At 45.3% G+C, this 20,760-nt stretch overlaps 1 protein-coding gene across 2 annotated transcripts in view; it reads right to left on the minus strand.

The window, feature by feature from the left end:
- The window catches only part of LOC100914984 (zinc finger protein 454-like), a 388,067-nt gene that overhangs the window by 91,926 nt on the left and 275,381 nt on the right, over positions 1 to 20,760 (minus strand). The gene's annotated exons all lie outside the window — the stretch shown is intronic.

Consider the following 20,760-nt stretch of genomic DNA (forward strand, 5'->3'; position numbering starts at 1 on the left):
TTTGGGCTCAGACCCCTGCCAGAGGGTCGACCCTGGAGCCTTCCCCTCCCCCGCGCCTCAGTTCCCCACCTGGATGACATAACCCTGGAGCAGTCCCTTCCCCTCCCCCCCCCTGCTTCATATCCTCCCCTGCATCATGAATGAAAGCTGCTAAATAAAAACTGAGGACTCCCTGGGGCCTGCGAATAAATGACTGCGCCCATCTCTAAGAAGGCAGTGCACCCCCCCCCCAAAAGTCGGGTAAAGCAAAACCGAGAGACGGGCCGGGCCCAGGATGCGGGACTCGGCCCACACCTGAAATTAGTTCTTTTGGGGGTTGGATTGTTGGTTTTGCTGATAGTAAAGATCCAGAGCACTTGTAGGATTCTCTCTGAAAGCTATTTAGGGGTCAAAGACCTAAGGTGCATCTCAACTATCGAGGCTGAGAGAGCTGCACTCATCAGCGATAAGGACATGAGCCTGGAGAGACGCACCCAACCCTTTTGCAGTGTTTATAGACCATCACCAACCACTACAGGAGCCACTAGCCATTTACCATTGGTTGTCCTCAGTCCCTCTCTAGCCACTTCCCAACTGATGGGTATCCCTGTGATTTACAGTCCCTTGTTACAAAAAAAGAACTACTATAAATATTTTGACAACATAAAAGTTCTTTTCCTTTTCCTTCTTCATCTTGAGAACAGGATCTAAAATTCTCAGGGATGGATCAAGTGGTACCACAGTTCGACAACTTAGCACGATTTCAGGTTGTTCTCTAAAATGACTGGATCAGTTTACAATTCTAGCAATAGTGAGTTAGTCTTCCAAAAACGACCTCTTAAGGTTGTTTTAATTTGCAACTCTCTATTCCAATGTTCCAAGGATTTAGAGCATTGTTGTCAGATGACTATAAATTAGTTGAATTTTTTCCATTGGAAAACACCCTATTGAATCCTTTAGTCGTTTATCAACTGAGGTATGACTTGTATTCTTATATATTTAACAAAGTTCTTTATATATTTGAGATGAGATCTTTATCTGAAAAACGCTACAAAAATGGTTTCTCAACTTTCTACTTTCTTCCTTTTGAACTTGAGTGGTTTTTTGGTTTGATTTTGGTTTTTGGGTTTTTTGGGATTTTTTTGCTGAAGCAATTAGGGTTAAATGACTTGGCCAGGGTCACACAGCTAGGCAGTGTTAAGTGTCTGAGACTAGATTTCAACTCAGATTCTCCTGATTTCAGCACCACTTCTCTGTCCCTTGAGTATTAAAAAAAAACAAAAACTTTTTAAACTTAGTTTGAAATTATCCATTTGATATTGTATCACTTGTTTATTCATAGATTCTTTACCTATCCATAGATGCCAAAGGCAATATGTTCTATGTACTTTAATTTCTTATGATGTCTAATTTTACATTTTGATCATGTATCAATTTTTACTTTATCATAAATCAAGGGTGTAAGATATTGGTCTATGCCAAGTTTTTGCTAGATTTCCAGCTTTTTTCATACTTTTTACCAAATAATTTTTCCAAATAATTACCTTAAACTAATCCTTCCTTCCTTCCTTCCTTCCTCTCCTTCCAAGGTCCAAGCCCATCACTCACCTCCCCACCCCCACAATCCCAGAGGTGAAAGCTTTGGAACCCCAGACCACACACCAGGGCAGCTACCCCCAGGGTCTGCTCTTCTTGGACTGCACAGAATATCCCTGAAGGTACTGGCCCTTCATGTGGGATGAACCTCCACCAAGGGAGGTCAGGGCCTCCCCAAAGTCCTGTCCAGGCGTTTCAGCACAACAAATTCTGGACTTTTAAGCACCTCTGCTGATCCCAGGTCAAGTGGAGATGGTTTTGGGGTTCTTTTTTTTTGGCACTCTGGGAGAACCAAGCACTTCCTGTCCTATTCTCCCATCTTACCAGAATCCCCCTTCCAAGGTTTTTGGCATAAAGTTTTCAGTGGAGTTGTCAGACACCTGGTCTGAGGATGAACAAGGTAACAAGGTCAGCCCCCTGACTGATGGCCACTGATTTAACTTGAAAAGAAAGGAAACGGTACTTTCCCAGGGATAGCAGGTCCTGGACACTCTCCAATATGACCTCCTTGTACAGCTCCTTCTGAGAAGGGTCCAGGAGCCCCCTCCTTGGTAAAGTCCACAATAATGTCTCTGAACACTAATTCCTAAACCATTAAAAGTCACTTGATTGAACTGTGCATACTTTTTGATCCAGCAGTGTTTCAACTGGGCTTATATCCCAAAGTGACCTTAAAGGGAGGAAAAGGACCCCCGTGTGCCAAAATGTTTGTGTCAGCACTTTTTGTAGTGGCAAGAAACTGGAAATTGGATGCCCATCAATTGGAAAATGGCTGAATAAGTTCTGGAATATTAATGTTATAGAACATTATTGTCCTGAAAAAACGACCAGCAGGATGATTTCAGAGTCCTGGAGAGACTTACATGAACTGGTGCTAAGTGAAATGAGCAGAACCAGATCATTGTACATTACAAGAAGATTATATGAATTCTGATGGACATTGCTCCCTTCCCAATGAGATGATTCAGATCATTTCCAACGGTCTTATGATGAAAAGAACCAACTACATTCACAGAGAGGACTGTGGGAACTGAATGTGGATCACAACATAACATACTCATTCTTTTTCTTGTTATTCCCTTACATTTTTTCCTTACTCAATTACATTCTTTTTTATTGGATTTTTCTTCTGCAGCCAGAGAACAATATAAACATGTTTAAACATATTGGACTTAAACATGTATTTTAACATATATAACATATATTGGATTGCTTGCCATCTAGGGATGATTTTCTCCACAGTAGAAAATCTGAAACACAAGGTTATGTAAAGAGTCAATGTTGTCAAGTTATCCATGCATATGTTTTGAAAATAAAAACTTTAAAAATTTAAAAAAAAAGTCATTTGATTTAGAGCCAAAAGGGACAATTCATCTTGTCCAAACCTCATCACCTTAGAGGAGGAAACTAAAGAAGAGATAGGCTTTGCCTAAAACTTGGAGAACTTTTAGGAGGGTCAGACCCAAGAGCTGAAAAAGTAAGAGCTCAGGGGAATATCAAAAAAAGCATTTTCTATTTGAAGTGATTATTATGTTGGAATAAAAAAAAGCTAGAAAAATGTCTTATGAGATGGCTGCTCCCAGTGGAATCAGGGAGAACATTTGTGTCTATAGAAGGTGGGGAGGAAAGAAAGAACAGATCATGTGAGATTGTTCCTCACCGGGAGTGTCCTAACTGACCTATTAAGAAAATTCTAGAAAGACTCTGGTAAGACCTATGTATTTAGGATGAGAGTAAGGAGGAAGAACCTTAATACTAATCACTGAGGAGAGAACAAAGATGCACTTTTTCGAGAGTTCCATTATTTTGGAGCAATTTTCATTCTTATAGGTCAAAATCTCTGTTCTCTTTTTAAAAAATCATGTTATGATTTCTTGTTAAAACATCTGATTTATGCTTTATTTTAATTTATATTTCATTTTTTGGTTTTCTTTATTGGTATTATTGACGTTTTGAGCAATTAGATAATTTGTGACTATTTTTCCTTAATTTTTAGATTCCCAAGAATTAAAGTTTTCCTTTCCCCCATTCCCTTCATCAGGGTTCTTCACTGCAGTGCATTTATTCATAGTGCAAACCATTCCTCTAGGAAGGCCCGCCTTTTCTGGTCCCTCCCACATCACGGGCGGGGGGTGGGGGGGGGGGTGGTGGTGTTCAGAACAGTCCCTTCCCCTGCTCTCTCACTCTTTTGTGGCCCCCCTTTCCCACCAGAGAAGTCGGAGATGGCTCCTTTTCTCTGACTGGACGAATACAGTAGGTTCCTGTAAAACCAGGCTCAGGGATCGGGCCACGAGCTCTCCGCCTTGGCCTGCCAATCCTGAATGGTCTCCATAAACCCCCCAAATTTCCATCCGCTTTCCTGTGGGGACCTGCTCGATACCGAAGCCGCAGGGACAGCGGCCTCGAGTGCATCCCTCTCGGGTCCTTAAGAGCTGTTTCTTCTGCCTCTCCCACGTTCCCTCTTCACCACCTTGGGGTGAGGGCCGGTCCTCCAGACCTGCACTCTTTGGGCAGCTCAGCGCCCCAGCTCGGCAGGGATACCCCGAGGCACACAGACAGACACTAGCAGAGAGAGCAGGAAGCCCAAGAGCTTTGAAATTCTCCCTGAGGTACACAGGGAAGGGCCCTGAGGGGGATCAGTTCCAGCTCAGAGTGTCAGCCCCGGGCAGACCCTGGGGGGCCGGCACCTGAGCACAGGAATCCCAGCTCTGTCAAACCCCGAGGTTACATGCTCCCTATCTGGGCCACATGTCCGCCTCACACTCCTGGTGTCTCTGTCTTGGTCCCAAGTGACTCTTGGTTGGGGCCGACATTTCCTTGAGCCTTCTGGGCGGGTCCAGAGCCCATCCTCTCTGCTGCTTCCTTGGGACTCCAGGAGGAGCACGTGCTTTCCAGTAGTATTTGGTCCAAGCCCCTACCTTGCCGACTGGCACTGGCTGAGACGATGTCATGTAGACAATTGCAGCCGTAAGGACTTAGGCCAAAGAGAAAGGCCCCTGGGCATTCATTAACCAGCTTTGGGCAAAGCTGCCTTCAGCAGCAGAATGGCCTCTGGGCTCCTGGATAGGCAGGTTTGGGCCAACATCTTCTTTTGGACACTGGCCTGCAATGCCCAGTGTGCTTTTGGGGTGTCATGGTGGACCTCTCATTCTGGAGACCCTGAATGGAAAGTCTGATGCCCCTGCCCCCACTTTGGGGTCCCTATCTCTACAGAGAGAGTGCCCTTAACACCAAGAGATGGACTGCACTCATCTAGGACGAGAGGCTCTACCTGCCAGGGGCCATGTCTCTGGTTCCGGGCTTGGGTGCTCTGCCAGCTGGGCTCGGGATGGAGAGGAGCCCCAAAGAGGGAGGACAGGGTCTGAGCCTTCTCTGCCCAGGCTGGATGTAGACCTGCCCACAATGAGAGAGAGAGCTCTCAGGGCAGGGACTGTGGGGAGAGCCTGCACCCCAGGAGGAGGCTGAGAGATCTCAGAGAAAAGGAGACCGAGAGATCTCAGCTCAGAGAGATAGAGATCTCAGAGAGGAGGCTGAGAGGTCTCAGAGAGAAGGCTGAGAGATCTCATAGAGGAGGCTGAGAGATCTCAGAGAGGAGACTGAGAGATCTGAGAGAGAAGGTGACAGAGAGATCTCAGCTCAGAGATATAGAGACAGAGACATCTCAGAGAGAAGGGGGAAGAGGGATCTCAGCTCAGAGAAGGAAGCAGAGAGATCTCAACTATGGGGCGCCAGCACTAGACACTAAGGTTTCATACTAGGGAATGGGGAAGCCCTGGGGTCATGAGCCACATGGGGGTCAAAATCACAGGGCCTTCACCCAAATCCCTAGAAGGCTGGTGTGACACTTCATCTCTGGCTGCCTCAGTTTCCCCAACCTCCCAAAGCTGCAGGAGGAACCCCGACTGATACCCCAGGCACACAGGGACAGGAAGAGTCCAAGGGGCAGAACTGGGCTGCTTTTTGCTGTTTCCAACCCTGAGTAGGTCTTAGTAAGTACTGGCCTCCTAAGGGAGGGCTTTGGAGTAAGTGACCACGAGTTTGCTCACTCCTCCCATCTTCCTTGGTCCTTCTCATACCCAATTTCTTCTGTTGCCCAAGACCTTTCTTCCTCAGTTCTGCCATAACTGTAGATCTGGTTCTGGGATCTCTGTGACAGAATATAGGGAGAGTGTGGGGGTAAAGGACACAGGGCTCTGCTGTGGATGGGAGCACATACTTAGAGGGGGAAGGGCACATTGAAGCCCCTGAGGCGCCCCCTCCCCATTTCAGGCAGGAGGTGAGGGAGACAGACTTGTTCCTTGCCCAGAGTTACAGAGTATGAAGTATCAGAGCCAGGATGGGGCTGCAAGTATTGCCTGATCCAGTTCCCTGTTCAAGTAACAGCTCTCTTCAAAATATCAATTAGACTCAGATGTCCTCATGTTTTAGCAGCTGACTTTACTCTGACACCAGGGACCCAAGGAAAGAGAATCATAAAAACACCCAGGATTTCCAAAGTGATTTCATGTTTGCAAAGTGTTTCCTAATTATTGTCTGATGTAATCCTCATCTCCACCCTGGGAAGCAGAGCCCCTTGTTCTCCCCATTCCATAGATGGGGAAACTCGGGCAGGATCAGGTTACATGAGAGGCCAGGAAAGGCCAGAGAAGGAATTGGAACTTGGGCCTTGGGGATTCAAACGCAACGTTTAATTCAGGGCGCCACCGAGCGGCAGAAAGACAGACACAGAAATTCACGTCCGGTTAGCAAAACATTTATACAAGATTTTGTGGCAGAAACCACAGAAAACAAAGCGAACACCAAGTAATTGTGGAATGGCTGAAGGAATCATAGTCTGTGACCATCAAGAACAATCTAGGAGCCCTGATGAACAGTGGGATTTCAGAGAAAAACCATTACGTGTACGGAGTTTTATGCGCAGTGAGAAAGCTGACTTACTGGGGACCCCCCTCAACCCCGAATCAGTATTAATCAGTCGATTATGATTTTATGGTAGACAAGGACTGTTCCTGGTTTTTCATTTAGTAACATTTAATAGTCATTTGAGAGTAAGAACAAGAATGAGCAATTCACTGTTGTAGGAATTACATAGGAATGGACCTTCTGTTGGAGGTTTTGGGCAGACTTAAGGCTTGTATAATAGAACCTATTTCCCTAACAGGCCCGAGGCCGACTTCCCTAAGTTCACTATCGTGAGAATGACGACAAGAACTCTCTCCATCCTGTTTCCCCACATGCCAACTTGTCATGGTGGAAAGCCCCCAAGTTCTCCCTGAAATGTTCTTGGGGATGGGTGGTCTGCACTTGCCCAACCTCAGGAATGGCTCATCCATCTCCTGATCACTGAAAGGCCCCATCTTCCCTGACCCAAGTCAATGGACATCATCCAGCTTATGACCACCTAGTCAGTGGATAGATTGGCTGCACTAGACATCCTGAAACCCTCTGGCCCTGGTGGTATCCATATTTTAGCCAAGGCATTTTACAGTAACCGATGAAATGCTGTTCTATTCATAGGATATTTGTATTCCTGTAACAGAGCCCTGAAAGGAGCACCTCAGATGGGAGAGCCAGGTTTGGGGTTTACTTGGTTAGGAGAGAACCAGGTTTCTCTAATAAAGGATTTGGGGCTCAGAACTCTGCCTCAGTTACTCCTGTAGGCTTTCCTATGTGATTCCCCTCCCCTCACAACAGGATGGAAATTTGAGCCATTTTATGACTATTTCATTCTCTTCAAAGTCTAATGAAAGCTGTGCTGCAGAAGAAGGCTTTCTGAATGAGATCCCCAAATTTTATCTCTAGTAGGATTTCTCCCGAGGACAGTCAAGTATCAGCTCTACAAGCATGGCCTTTATCCATCTTCCTTCCACTAGCAGTAAGATGGTCTGCTGATCACCCTCTTCAAGGGAAAAGCACAGCCATATAAACCTATTTCTAAGACTTTTCCATGAATCCTCAAAGAGAAAGTAAGATGATCTCTGCTTGAAAACCTTCCCCCAAGAATCTGCTGCTCAGGTTGATCTCTGAATTCCATTTTCCTTATCCATGACAATGATCAGATTTTTGTCCTACACGAACTCTGAGGTGGGAAATAAGAGATGATTGGTCCTAGAAGGTATTACTAAGTCGGTCATGTGAATATGGTCTCCCTCAAGTGGAAAGCTGTAATAAGCCAGAATTCTGGAGAAATGTACTTGAAACAAGGATTCTTACAACAAGGTGTTAAACTGAGTGGAATTGATAAGAAAATGGTTATCTAGTTTTAGCACGGTGATTAATAGTTCTCTGGTTCAGTATAATTGAATTAATCTTACAACAAATAATGGTTTCCTAATGATATGACTGGCTTATACTCAGTATGATGAATGGATTTAATTGTAATAGAGTATTTAAGAGGTCAGAGTCAGACCTAGAGGAGGACCCTAAGAGACTTGGAGAATACAGAGAACTGGAGGCTGGAGCTCAAGTCCTCAGACTCAGAGAGGCTTCAAGATAGAGAGGGTCCTGGTGACTCTCCTGCATTTTCTCCACTGAGATCAATGCCCATCTGAAGGGCCTTCAGAAAGCTAGGTGAGCTTCAGGCAAGGAGACGGACTGTGAGGGACACAATAAAGACTTTTGGACTTTATCTCTGGCTATTCTACAGGTGGTGATTACTCAACTGAAATGAAGGCTGGTCCAAAGACTTCCAGAAAGCTAACCACAACATTACAAGGACTCACTTCTCTTAAATAGGCTCAGAATGATAGGTCAAAGCTGTGCTATATTCACCACACTCATGAGTTGATTGTCTAATATTTAGAAAGATTGGAGCTCAGAATGAAATCATTTCACACTGATTACATTCAAAACATTTCTCTCCAGTGTGGCTACTGTGATGTTGAGCAGGACTATTTGTCCGAAAGCCTTTCCTCATTGAATATTTTTAAAAGGTTTCTTTCCAGTGTGGATTGTCTCATATACAACTAGATGGGAACTCTCTGTGGAATCATTTCACGTTTATTATCAGAATGCTTCACTTTAGTGAGGATTCCCTGATGTTTACCAATCTTGGATTTGTAACTGAATGCCTTTGCACATTAATTTCATTTATAAGGTTTCTCTCCAGGGTGAATTCTCTGATGTGCAGCTGGAAAGGAACTTTCTTCACTGACTACATTCATTTCTCTCCGGTGTGGGTTCTTTGATGTTCAACAAGATTTCACTTCTGTGCAAAAGCCTTTCCACACTGAATATTTTCAAAAGGTTTTTTTCCAGTGTGAGTTCTCTGGTGTCTAGCATGACAGGCATTGCATGTAAAAACCTTTCCACATTGATTACATTTAAAAGGTTTCTCTCCAGGGTGGATTTTCTGATGTCTGGTAAGATCTCTCTTGCATATGAAAGCCTTTCCACATCAATTCCATTTATAGGGCTTCTCTCCTACATGGATTCTCTGGTGTTTTGCAAGGCTGTAATTACGTATGAAAGCCTTTTCACATTGATTACATTTAAAAGGCTTCTCTCCAGTGTGGATTTTCTGATGTCTGCTAAGATCTCCCTTGCGTGTGAAAGCCTTTCCACACTGATTACATTTGTAAGGCTTTTCTCCTGTGTGGATTCCCTGGTGCAAACCAAGACTGGCTCTCTTTATGAAAGCCTTTCCACATTGATTACATTCAAAAGGTTTCTCTCCAGTGTGGATTTTCTGGTGTTGGCTAAGATCTCCCTTGAACGTGAAAGCTTTTCTACACTGATTGCATTTATAAGGCTTTTCTCCAGTGTGGATTCTCTGATGTAAAGCAAGACTGGCTTTGGTTATGAAAACCTTTCCACACTGATTACATTTAAAAGGTTTCTCTCCAGTGTGCCTTCTCTGATGTAAACCAAGACTGGAACTCTTTGTGAAAACCTTTCCACACTGATTACATTTAAAAGATTTGTCTCCAATGTGGATTCCCTGATGTCTAGCAAGATTGCACTTCATTGTGAAAGACTTTCCACACTGATTACACTTAAAGGGTTTTTCTCCAGTGTGTATCCTCTGATGTAAAGCAAGATTAGAACTCTGTCTGAAAGCCTTTCCACAGTGATTACATTTGAAAGGCTTTTCTCCAGTGTGAATTCTCTGATGTGTAACAAGACTTGAGGAGAATTTGAAAGCCTTTCCACATTGAATACATTTAAAAGGTTTCTCTTGAGTGTGGATTTTCTGATGTCTAGCAAGTCTTGAGTTGCAACTGAAACCCTTTCCACATTGATTACATTCAAAAGGATTTTCTCCTGTGTGCTTTCGCTGATGTAAAGCAAGATTGGAACTCTGTATGAAAGTCTTTCCACAATAATTACATTTAAAAGGTTTCTCTCCAGTGTGGATTCTCTGATGTTTAGCTAGATTGGAGCTCTGTGTGAAAGTCTTTCCACAATGATTACATTTAAAAGGTTTCTCTCCAGTGTGGATTCTCTGATGTTTAGCAAGACCGGCAGTCTGTGTGAAAGCCTTTCCACAATGATTACATTTAAAAGGTTTCTCTCCAGTGTGGATTCTCTGATGTTTAGCAAGACTTGAGCTGCATCTAAAAGCCTTTCCACAATGATTACATTTAAAAGGTTTCTCTCCAGTGTGGATTCTCTGATGTAAAGCAAGACTGACACTCCATGTGAAAGCCTTTCCACAATGATTACATTTAAAAGGTTTTTCTCCAGTGTGGATTCTCTGATGTAAAGCAAGACTGACACTCCATGTGAAAGCCTTTCCACAATGATTACATTTAAAAGGTTTCTCTCCAGCATGCTTTCTTTGATGTAAAGTAAGACTGGATCTCTGTGTGAAAGCATTTCCACATTGATTACATTTAAAAAGTTTCTCTCCTGTGTGCTTTCTATGATGTAAAGCAAGACTGGATCTCTGCGTGAAAACCTTTCCACACTGATTACATTTAAAAAGTTTCTCTCCACTGTGCTTTTTTTGATGCAAAGCAAGACTGGCACTGCGTGTGAAAGCCTTTCCACAATGACTACATTTAAAAGGTTTTTCTCCAGTGTGGATTCTCTGATGTTCTGCAACGATGTAATTATATCTGAAAGCCTTTCCACAATGATTACATTTAAAAGGTTTCTCTCCAGTGTGGATTCTTTGATGTTCAGAAAGAATTCGCCTCGTGGGGAAAGCATTTCCACATTGATTACATTTAAAAACTTTCTCTCCAGTGTGGATTCTCTGATGGGCAACAAGACTGTCACTGCGTGTGAAAGCCTTTCCACATTGATTACATGTAAAAGGCTTCTCTCCAGTGTGGATTCTCTGATGTTCTGCAAGCTTGTAATTACTTATAAAAGCCTTTCCACATTGATTACATTTAAAAGGTTTCTCTCCGGTGTGAATTCCCTGATGTCTAGCAAGATGGGAGCTGCGTCTAAAAGTCTTTCCACATTGATTACATTCATAAGCCTTCTCTCCAATGTGAGTTTTCTTATGTTTTGCTAGACTAGAAATATCTATACAATTTTCTCCACCTTGATTGCCCATGGAAGGATTTCCACACTGAAGATATAAACAGGGCTTCCCTCTAATGTGGATTCTCTGATGGTCAAGCAGAAATGATCTGTCATAGAAAGCTCTCCCACATTCAGTACATTTATGAGACACTTCCCCATTATGAGTCTTCTGAAGGCTAGCAAGAGCTGGATTCCAACCAACAGCTTTCCCACACTGACCATATCTAGATCTTTTCATTCCAGGGTGGTAAGGAAGAGATGAGTGATAGGATGAGGTTGCTTCACATACATTATGCTCATCAGGTTCTTTTCTAATATGTGTTTGCTGATGAGTAATGACATTAAAGTTCTGACTGACAGCCTTCTCATTTTTATTACTTATGGAAAGCATTTTTTCAGTATCACTTTTGTGAGGGCCATTGAGGTCTGAACTGCACTTCACAGCGATATCCCATTGACTACCTGGATATATTGGCTCTACCTCTTCAGTGAAGCATTTCTTGTATTTACTACCTTGAAGATAATCATTTCTGGAGATTATTTTCTTACAGTGATTTAGGATAGAAGTCCAGCTGAATCTCTTTCTAATTTCATACAATTCACAATCATTCTTTGGGTATCTGTCTGCTTTGAGAATAAAATCATGCAATTCCTTCAAATTGAAATCACAGGGACTATCATCCATGAATCTTTGCAGGTCGTGTTCTTCCACAAAAATTTCCAGCTTTTTACTCATCTCATTTACTGTAAATCCAGTTTCTACATCTGAAGAAGACAAACATATACACAAAAAGAAATACACACATATATAAACACAAATAGCAATATTACATAAGAATCATTGCAGCTTATCACCAAACTAACTATACAAAACTTCATAGGTGTACTCAGTGTAAACAATGGCCTTAAATACCCCAAGTTATTTTTTAAAAGAGATAGACTGGAGGCAGTGAGGAGACATGTATAGAGCACCAGCCCTGAGATTAGGAATTTCAAATCTGATTTCAAACACTTAACACTCAAGTCACTTAACCCCAATTGCCTCAGAAAAAAAAGGAGACAGATAATATGTGAGATGTGAATCTCAAAGTACTGGACCAATCAGAGACTTATCCTCTTCCAAAGAAAAATACAGATTCAGCAAAGGCAGGGGCCCAAGGCCAAGATGACTGCCAAATACTTAATGAAAGGAGATTAGAGTCTTCTTTGTGCTGGAATAGTTTTTGCTAATTTAGGGGGAAGACTGAGCCAATACACAGTTGAAAATTGTAGAGCAGATAAGGAATAGATCACTTTCAGAGATTTCTTGGATAGTACCACATTTACTCATCCAAGAAAAAAGTAAACATTCAAATTGGTTTGATGAAAATAATACGGAAATTCAGAAAATATTAAATGAACAATGAATACTCTACAAGATTTACAACATTACAAATACTTTAGATAATCCATCTTTAGGAAGGCATTGTTTAACTCTCCCAAAAGTATAACCAAAGGTTACAGATATGTTGGATTTTTGGCCCAGTATATAATGGCAGATAAAGTTCATTTTTACATTGAGTATAACAAGCTAAAACTCTTTTATGATCCCCTGAAAAGTATTTATGGACCAAAGACCTATCTAGGCTGCCTAATGCTGATAGAGCTACAATGATTAGTAATAAGGTTGTGATAATGGAAGAGATGGGCTGAACTGTTTCATAAAGTTCTCAATACACCGTCATCAATGAGTGCTGAAGCTATTAACCTTTGATTTTAGGTCATATTCCATTTCTCTTTAGCTATTTATGAATTGATGGCATGCCCTAAGTCTCTAGCTCTGTCACTCAAAAAGAGAAGTGCTATCAATCTTTTAAACCGTGTAAATTTGCTTCTTTTTTCCCTAATTATCTGGGCAAACTGACCTTCTAGTGGTATTTTGGAGTTAAAGGATATACAATTTTATAACTCTTTCATAATAACTCCACATTGTTTTCCAAATTGAGTGGATGAGTTCATAATTTCAGCAACAATATATTAGTGTCCCCAACATGATGTCAAAATAAGTGTTTTTTATTTGCATTTCACTAAATCATAAGTTAGAATATTTTCTCATATGGCTGTAAATAGTTTGAATTTCTTCATCAGAAACTAGTTGTTCCTATTTCTTTGTGTATCTGAGACATGAGGTCTTCATCTGAAAATTTTTCTCTAGAACAGGGCCTTTTGTTCTTCTCTTTTAATTGCTTGCTCCTGTCCCTCACTGTACCAGAGGTGAAAGCTTTGGAGGCTGAGATCTCCAGCCAATCCAGCTGCCCCCAGGGCTTGCTCTAGGCTAATTTAATAGAGTCTACCTATAGTGCCTAATCCTTCATTTGGGACAAATCTCTACCTAGGGAGTTCATCTCTAGCTAAAATTTTATTAAGGTCCAGACAATATCTGAAGTTTTAGTCACTTCTGCTATTCAAAATAAATCGTGAGGCATTTATTTTTTGTTTTAGAGGAGATTCTTAGGGAGCTAAGTATTTCCTGTCCTATTGTGCTATCTTATCAGAACCCTCTCCCATTCTTTTCAGCAAGTTTTCAGGAAGTTTACCTAACAACTGTGGCAGTAAGGTCAGCCACCTGACTAAGGGTAGATTATGTAACTCAATAAGGTGCAACAAAGACCAAACAGATGGAGACTTGGTGCCCTCAGATGACTGAGTGCTCAGTCCAATTTCTGGGATGCAACCCAGTTTGGATCACTACTATGCTGTTAGTGCTCATTTTTAACTGATGATGAATACCAAAAAAAGAGAAAACAGTCCTTACCAAGGGACAGCAGATTTTGGACACTCTCCAGCATGACCTCCTTGTACAGCTTCTTCTGAGAAAAGTCCAGGAGACCCCACTCCTCCTCAGTGAAGTCCACCATAATATCCTTGATTGTCACCAACTCCTAAACCATCAAAAGTCACTTAATTTAGAGCTGAGAGACTCCAGAATTCATCTAATCAAACCCTCATCAACAGACAAGGAAGCTGAAGCAGAGATGGGATTTGCCTAAAACTCATATAATCTTTAGGAGTGTCAGAGCCCACACTTGGAACTAGGCATTAAGAGCCCAGTGGAATATTGAGAAAAGCATTTTCCATTTCAAATGAAAGTCATGTTGGAAAATAAAAGTTGGAAAAATGTATTACTATAAAATCCTTCTCCCAATGGATTTAGGGATAATAAATGAATTCTATAAAACTTATAGAGGTGAAAGAGAGATGATGAGATATCCCTCCCCACAAGAAGGGTCTTAAGTGATTATATATAAAACAATTCTATATATTATTATATTATATATAAAAACAATTCTATGAAGAGTTTGTGAAAACTTGGTAAATACTATGTATTGTGAGGAAGAAACGATTAGCAGTGATCACTGAGGAAATAACAAAGAAATTATCTACAAATTTCCTACAAGACTAAAATAAAATCTCAACTAGATGGAAGCAGGAAAAGAATTTTAAAGGGAAACTGCCTGGCATGAGACTTTTTCCAGACAAGTGATGAAACTTTATCTCTTCTCATAAGGTGAGATTGTTAATAGAATATGTTCTATGAGAGATGATTAATTGGGACACTATCTCCCAGAAAGCCAATGCTGTGCTTGCACTCCCTAGGTAGGTCTCATCCAGGAGTTCAGAGAGGTCAGGAGGCCAACCTGGGTTGTAAGTGCCCGGTCTCCAAGGAACAAGAAAGAGCCTTTGATGACACATTCTCGCCCTGATTCCTACTTCATTCAGTCCTCTAGAACCCATCCAGAAGTCAGGCAATTCTGGCTGGGGAGACCTTTGAACCTGCCCAATCTTTATTCTGTGACTGCTTCCCATTCATTATTTTTTACCCAATCCCAATCTCTTTCTTTCTTTAACTCTGGGAAATACTATCATGTCCTCAAAATCTTATGACCCAGACTTTTACACATCTAGTAATAAGTGAATTTTGGAGAAAACTTCACTGACTTCACTTGATGCTATGCTGCTATTCTTTTATCAATATACTAGATGTCCCCTTCAGTACCTTTAGTCCCCCAATCACTCTGAAGAAAACTCAGAGCACTCACTTCCAGTCCTGTCTTGCCAAATAACCTGAATAATCGAGCTCTTATTTCTTTGTTCCTGTGTTCCTGTGTTCTCTTGCTCTGACATAAATATCTGTGCAAAAGACTTCACACTTGAACTCTCAATTCATATTTTCTTCTTTTGGTGAAAATGTACTTTTCAAGGAAAGCAGAAAGATGGGAAATGAGCTTCACTGCAAGTATCTCTGCTGAAGTCCACATTTTCCAAAGACATGGAGAGAAGTGAGTCAGATGTGTAAGAATAAAAACCATTTCTCAATTAAGAAATGGTCAAAGGAGAAATGGTCAGGTCTTTAGATGATGAAATCAAAAATAATGTAGGAAATAAATGCTCTAAATCACTTTTGATTAGGGAAATGCAAATAAAAATAATGCAAAAGTACCACATCACATGTACCAGATTAACTAATAAGACAAAAAAAAGCTTAATGCTGGAAAGAATGTGGGAATACTGGGATGCTAGTGCACTGAAGAGGAATTGTGAAGTGATCCAAGCTTTTTGGAGAACAACTTGAAGTATGAACAAAGGGCAACCAAACTGTGCAAATCTTTAGATCTACCAATAGCACCCCTAGGTCAGTGTTATTCCAAAGAGATTACAAAAAGAGGGAAAGGGCCTACACGCGCAAAAACATTTATACCACCTCTTTTCATGGAGGCAACATTGTGGAAACTGAGGGAATTCCCATCAGTTGGGGAATGACTGAACAAGCAGTGACATATGAATATAATGAAACAGTATTGTGCAATAAGAAATGGTGAACAGGCAGGTTTCAGAAAGAATGAAAAAACCAAAACTGATGCAATTTGAAATGAGCAGAGCCAGGAAAAGATTATATACAGAATCAGCAACAGAGTGTGATGATCAACTATGAATGACACAGCTCTTCTCAGGAGCATAATGATCTAAGGAAATTATAAAAGATTCAAGAAGGAAAAGGCTTTTCACACACTAAAGAATTGATGAACACTGAAAATGATTGAAGAATATATCTCTAAGTTACTTTACTATATTTTTCTCCTCCTTTGAGCGGTTTCATTTTTATCAAGTTGCCTACCATTTTAGCAAGAAAAGGAAGGAAAAAAAATTTACAACTCCAAATCTTATAAAAATAAATGCTAGAAATTGTCAGGACATATAAATTTATTTAAAACAAGCAAATGTACCTTTTTGTATCTGGGTCCTAACTTCTTTCTAACTGGCTATGAGACCCACCAGATCCTACCCAAAGCACAGGTCAGGTAAGCAGGAGAGACTGTGTCTGTGACATCTGAGGAAATGTAACCCCCCATTCATGGAGTCTCTCATGCCCTGGAGTGGATAAATTAACCACAGTTTACTTTCTGGCTGGACCCTGAGCTCCCTGACTATCCCTACCAAGGACCCTGACAATTCCCACAACAGGATCAATGGTTAGGGTTGTAACCCTAACTCCCGACTCCCGACTCCAGATCTTTATGAGGCTCCTGGCACGCGGCAGGCACCACAACACCCGCCCCAGCTTCTCACACCTGTTTCCTCTCGGCCCCAGGGACGTTGGGGTCCTGGCTTGTGCTTCACCAGGACCCTCTGTCCCCTGACCCTGGGCCTTTTCAATGGCTTCTCTCCTGTCTGCAACGGCCTCCTCCCTCACCTCCTGCTTCCTTCACATCTCAGCAAAATTCTCCCTTTCTGTAACAAGCTTTTCCTGGTCCCCAAACTGCTGAACCTTCCTCTGAGAGAGGTTCCCGTCTACACTGTCCAGCGCAGGTGTGGACACAGCTCATGAGATGTTTTCTCCCCTGGGAGGCTCCTTGAGGGCAGGATCTGATTTTTTTTCTTTACTTTCCTCTGCTCCCTCAGTGGTTCCCCCGGAGCTTGGCCCAGAGATGCTTTTTTCTAAACATTTATTGACTTGGTCTAAGACCTGGCAAAAGAGACTGGACTCAGAGAGCCCTGGGAGCTGCCGGGTGGCCCAAGGGACAGGAAATGGGCAGCGCCAGGGGGACGATTCCTGCCCTGCCGCCAGCCCTGCCAGGGCCCCTCCCTCTGACAGGAGTAACCTTCCTGGGCTCTCTCGGATGCTTCCTGGGCTGATGGTCCTGAGCTGGGGGGAGGGACCGCACTCACCTGGGACGAGGGGCTCCGGCTGCCAGCAGCCATGTCTCTGGTTCCAGGCTTGGGTCCTGTTCCAGCCAGGCTGGGGAGGGAGAGGGAGCCCAGAGAGGGAGGCCGGGGTCTGAGGCTTCCCTTCCCAGGCTGGACCCTGACCTGCCCACAATGAGAGAGAGAGAGAGAGAGAGAGAGAGAGAGAGCGAGCTCTGAGGGCAGGGACGGTGGGGAGAGGCTGCTCCCCAGGAGAAGACATCTCAACTCAGAAGAGGCAGAGAGAGGTCACTTGTGGGGGCAGGGAGACCCTCCCCCTACCCCCACCTCTGACACTAAGGTCTCCTGCACTGTGGGAGCCTCAGCCCCATGGGGTCAAGACCACAAGGCCTTCCCCCGAATCCCTGGAAGGCCAGTGTAAACTGGCCAAGACCCCGGTCCCCGCCTGCCTCTGTTTCTCCATCTGTAACATGGGACCCCCACCTGCCCAAGGCCCCAGAAGTAAAGACAGAGGTACCAAGACCACCAGGAGAGACATGGGTCACACAGCAGAGCTGGATGGGAGCCCCAGTCCCCCTCCCCCTCCTTCCAGGGAATCTCCTCCACACTCCCACCCCACCCCCCCCTTCCACCCAAAGGCAAAGGACGGGACAAAGTTCACACAAAGAGCTGCTTGCAGAGAGCGCTCCCAGGCCCCGCCCTCAGGGCTTCAGAGAAGGGACCTCCCGGAGGGGAGGGGAGGGCCTGTTCTCACCCCTTTCTGCACTGGAGGAAACTGAGGCAAACGGTGAAAAGCTACAGAACCCTCCCCCCTCCCCCAAGTGTGGAAAGCGCCACTGGCGACTGCTGAGGAGACCCCGCAAAACGGGGAGCTCGGTGGGGGAGGGGTCAGTGGGTTCTTCAAGAAACACTCGGTAGTGCCCCTCCCCCCTATGACACAGGGAGGCATAAGCACGCCCCTCCCCCACCTCATCCCATGCAGGGGAAACCATGCTGGGCTAAGATCCCCAAGGGCAGCGCCCCCCCACGCTCACAGGTGCACCTCCCCCACGCGCGACCACACAGTTCAGTTACAGGCACAGCTCCCGCACCTTTGCACCCCACTCCTGCACGCGCACCCCCACCCTAGGGGCCAGCAACTCTGCCGATTCTGCCCCAAGACCGGCCCCCAATTGGTGAGGAAGAGGAGGAGCCTTACCAAGGAAGGCGGAAGTCTCAGGCCGCGCCTGCGCACAACTGCCCTCCTGCTCTCCTCCCCTCCCCCATTCTCCCAGGATAGAAGGAAGAACAGAAATAAACCTGGGACCGGGGAAGTAGCGCCTGCGCCCCAAGGGATTCCCAGCATGCCCTGCGGCTCAGCACCTGAGGGCCCGAGGCGGGGAGTGACGTCACTAGGCCTTCTTTGACACTGTGAAGACTTTATCTTGCTTCCTTTTATTCCTGGCTCCGCCCCCCCTTCTTTCCCGCAGCTTCCCGAGCCTTTGGGGATGAGCTGGGGGTGACCTGTGCGGTCCGTACAGGAAAGAGACCCGGATGTGACGGGAAATTCCGGAGGGAAAAGTGCACGTGGAAGTTCTGTGTTAGCTCATTTGCATAATTACAGAGGAGGGCGGGGACCCCTTCTCCCTTCCGTGAGGGGGGCCTGGGAGAGACCCGCGCTCATGCTCAGCCCCCCCCCCCGGCAGCTGCTCCTTCCTGCGTCCCTGGGGGACAGGGAGGCTCCCTCCGAGCTCCCGCCTGAAACCCGGGGCTCTGGCCCCCCTGGAAGCGCCTTCTTCAGCCCCGCTGAGAAGGGGTAAAAGCCCACGTTTGTTTCCCTTTCCCGCCCGCGGCGGCGCTTTTCAGAGCAAAGCCCTTCCCTTAGTGCCGGGGATCAGAGGCCGAGGCTGCCTCGGGCGCCTCCTGTCGGGGAAGCGGGAGCCCCCGGGGGGCGCCGGGAGATTTCTGGGGAACCGCGAATCTTCCGCTTCTTTCCCAGCCCATCCCGCGAATCCCCCCGGGGCGGGTCCGGCCGCGCTGCGGAACCTGCGGCTCCTGGAGCTTCCTCCCCACGCCCCGAGCGGGGGCGTCCTCGTGCCTCCCCCCAGCGCTGGGGCAGTGCCCGCCCCCGGCCCCAGGTTCCTCCGCCGTGAGAACTGGGGGGGGGGGGGGGGGGCTGTGGGGGTGGGGAGGTCACAGCAAGGCTCAGGATCCTTCAGGACGCCTCTGGCTTTTTGTTTTAACCTCAGTAATGTCGTTCCCTCCCCCCCCCCCCACCTTTTCCAGCTGTGGGGAGGGGGGGCAGGGAGGGGCTGCAGGGTCCAGAAGGGTCCTGGGCTGCAGAGTGGGGGCTTAGGCACAGACGGACACCCATCATCCAGATGCTGGAGCACAGGGGGAAGCACCTTGTTCGTGGCCCCTGAGCTGGAGAGGAAGGGGAAAGTTTGGGGTGAAAATGACTCTGTTTGGGACAAAAAGAGACCTACCAAATTGACAACTACTGCAGAGATCACTCATAGAAGGCAGAATTCTTTATTAGAGCCTCGAGAAGCCGACCCCAGGCTGGTCTGTGAGCCGAACTCACAACAGGACAGACTCACTCCCTTGAAAATGTTCACAGTATTTATACATTTCAAAGAGCCCCCAAATCCCACCCTCTATATAATGTAATTGGTCACATGAGTCTCTTGCCCTATTTGGTCAGTGGGATGCAGTAGATGTACAGCTTTCTCAGCAGGGTCCTTGGAACAATAGAGTGTAGTCCGGGCCTTATCTTCCCAAACTGAGGCCTCTGAGGCTTTAGCTTCAGTCCCTGATCAGTAAGTGCTTCAGCTGTAAGTTCTTCACCTTTTCCCCACAGCCCCAAAAGGCGTGAACCAGCCCCGCCCCCCCCCCCCCAACAGATGTGTGAACACACACACTTTTGCGAGCTTCTGTCTCCGCGGGGCTTCCTGCTAAAGCTTCGGGCTCAGCTGGGAATTCCGAGCCTCTTCCGGGCTTTCCGAGGACCCGCAGGGATTTCAGGCAGGGACGGCTTCTCGCCCTGGGAACAGTCAGCCCAGAGGCCAGTGGGGCTGCCCAGGGCTGGGGGAGGGGCCCCCTGGGTGAGAGGGGACCCGCTTCTGAAGCGCTTTTCCGCAGGAAGCCCAGAGCTGTCACGGGAGCCCCAGGGATTTCCCGAGTGGGGGCGCCATGGGGAGGGCTCAACTTAAGCCCTGTGGGGATCAATTCCCCGGAGCTGAGATTTTTTGTTTATTTCTTTCTTTTCAAAGCCCATGCAGCCCCTCAAGTCTTTCCAGGTACTTACCTGGAGAGGTCCCAGGAGGGGAGGAGGCTCGGAGGTGGATGAAGTACTTTCTGCCTCAATGCTAATGGATTAGGAAGAGATCTCAGGATCCCCCCAGAAAGAGCTGGGATCTAAAGGCTGTCACTGTGCTTGAGAAAACTCCCATTGAAATGGACTGGACCGTGGTTATAAAGGAAATTTAATATTTTAGGACACGGACCACTAAGGGTAGCAAGATCACTTGAAAACCCCAATTAAAG

The sequence above is a fragment of the Sarcophilus harrisii genome, chromosome 3 (genome assembly GCF_902635505.1).
Source record: "Sarcophilus harrisii chromosome 3, mSarHar1.11, whole genome shotgun sequence".
NCBI lineage: Eukaryota > Metazoa > Chordata > Mammalia > Dasyuromorphia > Dasyuridae > Sarcophilus > Sarcophilus harrisii.